The 8,590-nt window shown below is 37.7% G+C and overlaps 1 non-coding gene across 1 annotated transcript; it reads left to right on the forward strand.

Annotated features, from left to right (window-relative positions):
• Window positions 1-35: 35 nt before the first annotated feature.
• On the forward strand, window positions 36-122 carry Trnay-gua (transfer RNA tyrosine (anticodon GUA)). The gene is given in 2 exon segments: window positions 36-72; window positions 87-122. It is a non-coding gene; the product is annotated as a tRNA-Tyr (tRNA).
• Window positions 123-8,590: the final 8,468 nt, after the last annotated feature.

The raw sequence follows: 8,590 nt of genomic DNA on the forward strand, positions 1-8,590 counted from the left end.
TAAATAACTAAATTTTCACGACTTTCCACGTGGTTCCTTCGATAGCTCAGTTGGTAGAGCGGAGGACTGTAGAGTTCATAGTTGATATCCTTAGGTCGCTGGTTCGAATCCGGCTCGAAGGAAAATTTTTACTCATCGATAAATTATTTTTTTCTTTTCTTTTCTTTTTTTTTTTTTTTTTTTTCAACTTCCGTCAATAATTTTTTTATTTTTAGTTTTGAGATTTTTATTTCATATTTCTACTTGCTAAAATCACTATTATCTTTACTCCGACCAGAGATAAACGTACTCTCGCTGCAACGCCATCATAAGTATATGAATTGAAAATGTCGATAAAACGATATTAAGCTAAATCCTAAAAAGTGTGAATTTATAATTTTAACAAATGGCCACTCGCAATGACAGGAGCAATTTATTTGGATTACGCTCATTTCAAGAATTGGATTTGACATAAATCCACTCTTATCATTCAATAATTCAACTTTTGCTGGATCGGGAGTCGGAAAAAGATCGCAAGTTTAGAGAGTAGGGCTCTAGCCTACATCTTATTAGCGCTGATACTAAAAAAGACCCCCAAAATATGTATTGAGCTTTGGCGTTTGGGCGACTTAATTTCCCTGAAGAAGTTGAGGCCCCCATGTCAAACAATTAAGGACAGTTTTTTGTTTTAGAGCCCATTTCAAGATGGCGGCCACTTACCGTGAATGACTGGTATCTAGTAAACATGGACGATTAACACTGGGTCGCACCAGCTTTCCTTCCGGCCTCTTCCAGTGCATTACTTCTCGAGCTGGTTCTGATCGCTGGTTTGATCCTTGGATGCGTAAAACACGTCGCCATTTAAAAAGTTAGTAAAGTACAAAATCATGAAGGTTTAGGAAGTCAAATATTTCTCGGTTTCAAGCATTTCAAGGCTCAGTGGCGGGCGAATTCTTCGCTTACTCTTCGTCCTTTCTGTAAAGAAGTTTCTAATGTTCTTCAAACTTCTGGAGTTTCTTCTGCTGGGAAGAGGGTCTTAAAGCGAAATCATTTGCATATTACGCTCAACTCATTGCGGGAACTGTTATACGAATATAAGTAACTTATGCGGTATATAAAGTATAGTTAATTCCAATTTTCCAAATTTCACAGGTTAGACAAAAAGGCAATAAAGGTTGAGTTTCTACTCGTTTTTACTTTCAATAAAACACCTTAAGGTTGCTGTTTTATACAATTTTTTCCAACATGTCCTATTGTCGATGTACGGTGTAATCTTTCGCCGTTTTTGTGATTTTTGTTTCAGATTTAATTTCTAAAAGATTCATAGACATTTTCTGAAAATTTCGTCCTAATTTGTTCAATTTTGAGTTCAATAGATGCATCTTATTAAGGGCTGCATGTCTTTTGAGCGATGTTTTGCTGTCAGCAAACCTCACACATATAGGGACTTTGGAAGATAATCGGTAACATGATCACTGTAGACAATGATCTATTTAAAACGGCATCACTATGCGACATACAAGGTCTAACACTTATTAGAAGCTCCGCGCGCTTGAGCGCATCTTCCACCCTGTCTCGTCACTACTGGCTTGTGCAACCACGTGGTTTTTACCTTAAACGCATCAGGGAAGGCAAGGCTAAAATGCTCGGGAAAACGACGCGAATGGTGGTATAAGAAAATATTTTTTCATTCGAAACTCTCCAAATATTCCGTATGCCTTTTTTTTAACACATGACACTTTGGTGGCACACTACATCAGCAGCTGTTTCATTCCGGGGGTCTATGACCTGAACCTCAAAAATGTCCGTTTTGTTTTCCTTGTGTTAGACTGTGTATTCAGGAAGAGCTGTGGCAAGAATATAAAGTTTGTTTTGTCAGCAGAAGGAACCATGTGTTGCCAGGTCCACAAATCGAAGGAGACAATGTATAAACTGTGAAGGACTTAACAAATGTTTTTAATAGATTTTTTATTTATTATAATCAAATGTGTACTGGCTGTACACTGATCAACGCAGTCAGTTAAACTATTGCATGAAATCAGTCTAGAATAGAACGTTGTTATCAGGAACTAATAATCGCGTTTTCTTGCCATGCGGGTAAACCGTCTTGACCCTTATTCCTCCAATACTCATAGACGAGCTATAAATAGACACTATGCATTTGTGGTTGTATTATTGATAGAAAGAATTCGACTTCGCATTCTCTTTGACTTTTTACCATTTGTTTCTTAGCTTGTTTTTATTGGATTCGTTGAGTCACGTTGTGGCTCTCTGATATAAAATGTGCTCCAAAAATTTCAATCTTAGCCCTTCCCATCTCCGGCAACCATGCCCATTGGTTAAGAAACGGATGTGGAGGTTGTCGTAAGGTACAATTTCCCACGAAGAATATTCATCAAGGGAATCAATAAAGTAATTCTCGCAACAGGGAATTGAAAATAATCCGACCACGCAAAGAAAGCTCGTTCCCATCGGAAAAAAAGCTCTGTTTTCACTTTTGCACGCAAGTTAGGGAAATGACGTAATCCTCATGGTATCTATAGAGACGTTTTTGTGGAAGTTAATTCTGTTTATACTGTGAAAATACCAATCAAAAAGTGGGTTATTGTAAAAGTTAATTTGCTATTTATAGTTTCAAACTACCTATCGAGGATACGTGAGCAGGACTTACTATTTAGTAAAAATTTAAAGCTGTGGGATATTAGAAGCCAAGCAGATGGAATCAGTAAAGTTTTCTACTGTTATTAATTAGTCTACTGTTATTAATTAGCAATAATTAGATACTTTGGGGTCTCCTGTTTAATCTCTCCCCTTTCGTTTTCTCTTAAGAGAGAGAAGTAACTTGTTCTATTTCACAGTATTGATATCAGTGATCCAAGATCGGGTTTATGTCGTTTTGAAAAACTCTAGAAACGGTGCGAGAAACAGAATTGATAACTCGCAGCGTTTTATAAGAAAACTGAACGCCCAGTTTTAAACTTCACCATATAAAACATAAATTAACAGATGCAAATTAAAGTTATCAGTTATAAAAATAACTCGGCAAACTGTTTTTTTGGCAGCCAAATAAACAACATTTTACTTGCACTGCAGGCGTTTTTGTAAGGTCAAAGTTTCTTTCTTTCTGGTGTAAGCTAGGTCCATCTAATTACAAAGGCAATTCAGAAAGAGATTGATCGTTTCCTACCGATCTAATTGTTAACGGAACTGTACATGTATTTCCTTCCGAGAAGAAAGAGGGCAGCCCCACGCGATGTTGATTTTGTGCTGACCTTTAAGGCTTAAAAACTATAACAATGTTGTTATTTTTGGCGTTGATCTGAAAAACCCTATTGACAAAATTAAACGATTTATCACTATTCTGTCAAAACAATAGAGATTCACATGCGTTCTCTTAGACCGAATAATTTTCGCAACGCATAAGTGATTAATTGGATGTTGAGACATGTATGAGCAAATGTCAGTATTTTGTAGCACGCAATCATATTTTTTTTTCAAAAAAAGAATAATTTTCGTAAAGTAATAAATTTTGGTTAAAATTAACAAAACTAACAGGTACTTAAGTGCACTTTGTCACGCTGCGCCCCAGCAACTTTTGGCGGGAAAACTTAAGCGTATGATGGAAGGCGATGGCTGTCTTTTTATCACTGCGGTTTTCGGTGTAGATCAGTGGGGCCACATTTAAAAGCCAGCGAGGTAGAGTATTTTCATCGATATCATATGGAACATTTTTCTTCTTGTCGCGCTCACAGTTGCAAGAACTCCACTTCTATGTGTCTGATACTCTAGTTTTTCTGTCGAGCTTACGAGTCATTTCACAGGGAGACGGGAAGAAGCAAGAGAATTTTTCGTTCAACTACACGAGCATACTCGTAGAAAAGGGGCTTCGACGAAGTCCTGGCAGAACTTCGGATGCTCTGCCACACAACTACAGATAGCTCCCGGTAATCTAGTCATCATAAAGCTAAAATTTCGGGGCAGAAACCACTAGAGAGCGAACACCGTTGATTGGCGCTCCTCTCTTTCCGGCTAGTTTCTTCAGTTTTTTTTTTCCTCAATGACGTTCTCGTAAACTTGGTATTTCAGAATGTACCTTTTCCAACTCGCATGAAACTCACGATTATGCGTCACTAACTCGAAACTTTTACTAGCGCAAAGGTTTCTGAAACGTTGGAGTTCCAGACCTCAGTTCACAATATCAATTTTAGACTTGTTTTTCTGGTTGCATCTTCATTTTGTATAGTCACTTGTAGATAACGCTTTGTTCTTCAAGAATTTCCTCTCTGCATGTATGTTTCCGTGGGTATACTTTCGTTTACATTCTGTAACAGTTTAATTTCATATGCACCATTAAATTTGGGCATGCCTGGTAAATTCACCTCTGTTCAGATAGGAATCAATCAGAGGGTAAGAGGGACGGATCTTGTGAAAGGCAAATTATCTAAATGATTAATTTCAAATTAATTTCTGCGTTTCCGCAAGAGAACAGACGGGACGCCTTAATGATTGTTCTCGATCACACTTAGAAGAGTAAAAGAAAAGACAAGGCGCATTAAAGGGAGCCGCGATTTCGGAAAGTACTGCCGTCCATCGTTAATTAGGGATGGGAGGGGTGGGGCAAGAAGTGAATGACTATCAAAATAAGAATCACTAACGAACAAACCTCCAAAATAATCCAGGGAGAAAACAGGCCATTTCTCTAAGTTTAGAAGATTTTAGTACAAATGACAATGGTCCTTCACGACGCGTCATTTGGTCCATCATTAAAATAGTTAGCCAGAGCCGGAAGTAAAACAACAAGAGCGGGTTAATCAGCGTAATTGGTATGACGCAGCTTAAAATTCCACGCAAAGTTTGATATTTTGTCGAGAAAACAAGAACAGTGTTTCTCACCATTTTATATTAAGGAAAAAGTGGGAAGCTAAAGCTACAATCCTTCAATCTTTCTCTAACTCTCCTTACACAAACACTGAATAAGACCTTGGCAAAATATGCTTAATAGCCAGCAAGTGGTTGTTTCATGCAGAAACTCTTAGAGGGACATTTTTCGGTTTATTAGGCAGAGTTGAAAGATTTCGTGATTTCTTGACATTAGTGCTGTTTGCACGCTTGCTGTGCGCGGCAAGATAAATCAATCTCTCGAGTATTTCAAACAAATAGAAACCATTTGATTTCAGCTTAAGAAATCTTAAGAATCCCAACTATGATTACAATTTACTACTGCCCTTTCCTTCACCGTGTGTCTCACAAAAATTGCGAAATTATTAAGACGGCATTTTAGACCTTCAGACAAAGAAAAAAACACACCGCCTGCCTAAGCAAGCCCACTAAATGAATTAATCCCCAAATAATATTAGTCTGAAGTAATTTTTCCCTGCCAAGAGCGTTTGATTTATCTTTCAATGAAAAACAAGATTTTCAACCATTTTCATATCGGCACAATCAACTGAAACACTTTCAAAAGGGCGGCAGAACAATTAACGCTCTCAGTTTTATAAACGATGGCGGCCTTCTGGTCGATTCTCTATAGTTTCCGTTGACGCAAATGATTATTAAATCATTTGCAGTGTTGAAAACCAGCGGTGTCTTTCGCAGACTCTTGCGGGATGGTAAATATTATCACAGTGTTATCATTTTTGACCTCACGTGCCGCGGTAAAAGTGGCGACTTAAAGTGGGTGTTAACCGAGTTCGGCCTCAGCCGATTATGTGTTAAAATTTGGTGATGATTTAAAATTGTCAACAAATTGTTCTCGGGTGCCTTCACCTGCCAAAATAACCACTGTAGCCGGCGTAAAAATCACACTTTTCAAATCATTTGGCGTGTAGAGTGGGTATGCACTGATCCACCATCGAACCTTACAATTATACCACTGACTCTAGCTTGTCGTAAAATAATCTTTGATAGTTTGCTTTTTCTTATGTACTCAGACAAACACTTCTGCTTGCCTATCCGATCGCCATTTTAACTTTTCCTCTGAAAAAGTTTATGGCGGCCACATGAATTGCCAAGAAGGCGATATCGCACTTTCCTTTAAAATAGCCGACGATTTTTCAATTGTTTCACACCACAATGAATCATTAGTGCACGAATATTTATCGATTAACACTTACAAGAATGTCTCATTCCCGAAATTTCTTCTAATTCCGACATTTAAACGGTACGTATTAACGTTTCGTGAAAGGATGTTAGAAAATTACCAAGAAAACGCCACAGCATGGAAGGATGAGCCGCCATTTATATAATGAAGCGGAATCCCAAAGAAAACAGTGGTCAAGGATGCTCTAAATAAATTTAGGAAGTTGTAATAGGCTGCCAAAATATAACTTCATTCGTGGATTATACTGACATGGCTGTCTTCTCTCGTGGTTTATTAAAACATCACCGTTGATCCTTTGTTTGAATTGGTTATGCCGAGGATAGCGCTCTGTTTATTCAAGGATGAGTTTCGTGTTATAAAAATAAGCGCTATTGTTCTAGTTTGGACTATTTGCGCCTTAGAATAAGACTAGAAACTAGAAATTGAAACTATCTTGATAAGCTTTGGAAGAGTTTAAACATGCATATTTTAGTTTTAAGTTAGAGCAGACGAAGCCAAAGCGTCCTCTTAGATGAACTTTCAAACGACTTCCGCTGATATGATTTTCTTTTGTAATGAATGAACGTTCGAGAACTAAAGTACACGCTAAAGTCGACAAGTCCTTTGAACCAAGCGTTCCGATAAATATTTCAAGACTCCTCTCTGACACAGTGCAGTTAAAACACCACAAAAACTTTTCAGAGAGTTTGGTGTCTCCTGACAATGGTAAAAACTGAAATATTATGTTTATTGATGTTCCAAAACTCTATTTGCCTTTCGTGAGAGGAAAAAATATATTTCTGCCCGTTAGATAGGCATTTTAAGCTGTGAAATACCAGTAACCCTAACATTTTTCAAAGGTGCTCTTTTTTGCATTGGATACTCGAGCCAAATCCATTCCATAGTTTGAACTGACAACCTGAGGTATCTTTCATCTCTGCCAAGGAGAGATCTTCAGGAATTGTTAAGCGTTACGTGCACCTTTACTTTTCATAAAACAGAAGATGACAAATTAAGCAAAAAAATTAAAAAGTGGTTTGTTTGGTAGCTACAAGTATTACTTCAGCGCTGTAAAAACGTAACTCAGTAAACTATTGTTGAACCTCATGGACATTGGTGAGAGTGCAGGAGGAGAATGTGGAAGACACTTGTTCTGGTGATATACTCCAAAGAAACTTACACCAAATTATAGTGGATTTTGAACACAAAAGAATGTTTCTTTAGAAACTGCTTTTCAGGATTTTTATTCAAAATACTGCAATTTGGACGGTCTTGCTCGTAAATTCTAAATATCATTCTCTGCATGAAAGATGTTCTCTTGAAAAACGAAGAGCAGCGAATTTTTGAGAAAACCCCCAGTCAATGTCAGCGGAAGTCGTCGGTTGAGAGTCGTATTTTCTAGAAGGATCGAGTTCAATTGTTTTGTGATCGATTCAATTCATTTAACAACTTTTTTTATCCACCTCAGCTTTTTATGTAAATCAATTGGGAGGGCAAAACTGAGAAATGCTACTCGCATTTATTATTCAATGGGTATTTTTGGATTTCCTGTGTTACTAATTTTTCTGATTTAACCCCAATTTTGGACATGGTCACGTATAAAGAGCTTCCTATCCTTCCTATCCTATCCTATCCATCATGCAGGGGCAACTGCATAACTAAGAATGATCCAATTATACCAGCGTAAATATTCTCATCTAAAAATCCATGGAATTTACGAGAAGGTTATCGAAATAATCTGATAGTTCTCAAGATGTTACGTGATCAATAAACAATTCTTACCCTTTTAACCTTAGGGAAATTTATCGAGTGTCCTAATCAAGTTGCTTCGTGTATCTAGCGACTGAAAAGCGACGAATGTAAACAACAGATATCTTAAGTTGCAAATTGCAAACTTTATTGCTGATCTTCCATTGTGAAGTGGTTATGCTCAAATATGGGTTTGTACTGTTACCATGGGCGGAACACCAATATCCTTTTACTCTTTTGCTAAATTTTTGTTATTGCTCGTTCAAATGTTTTATTTAGGTAACAAAAGATTGATCTCAGTAAAGCAATGATTACGTAAACTAGGCGCCCTTGAAAATTCGTGGTCTCAGTATTGAAATCTTTCTTAGTCCCAACCAATGAAAAACGGACAGCGGAATATAATGTCCTAGCAAACTGATCCCGCGAAATAATTTAAATCTAAAGCCAAGAAAATAGATAGTTAGGAGGAAGTTGGATGAAGGTGTTGGACAAGCAATTATCAATTGTCTTCGTCGCTTCATGCGACGAAAACTAGTGAGTAATTGGATTACAATGCCGATAGATATGACTTTCTCGCTTTGTGGTTTTCGCGAACTCTGATAGTGCCGGCGACAAAGTGGTCAAAACATGGCGAGTCGTGCATTCCGCCACGCTACTCTCGAGAGTGACCCACCTTCTACAGGCACAACAACGGGGGATCGATCGACGAGATTTTAAAAATCTCTCTTTTGTTACCCTGCGCGATAAAACCGTATGGAAAATAATAGCTTCCCTCTGCTTGGG

Source organism: Pocillopora damicornis, chromosome 8 (assembly GCF_964200805.1).
Source record: "Pocillopora damicornis chromosome 8, jaPocDami1.2, whole genome shotgun sequence".
In the NCBI taxonomy this organism is placed as follows: Eukaryota; Metazoa; Cnidaria; class Anthozoa; order Scleractinia; family Pocilloporidae; genus Pocillopora; species Pocillopora damicornis.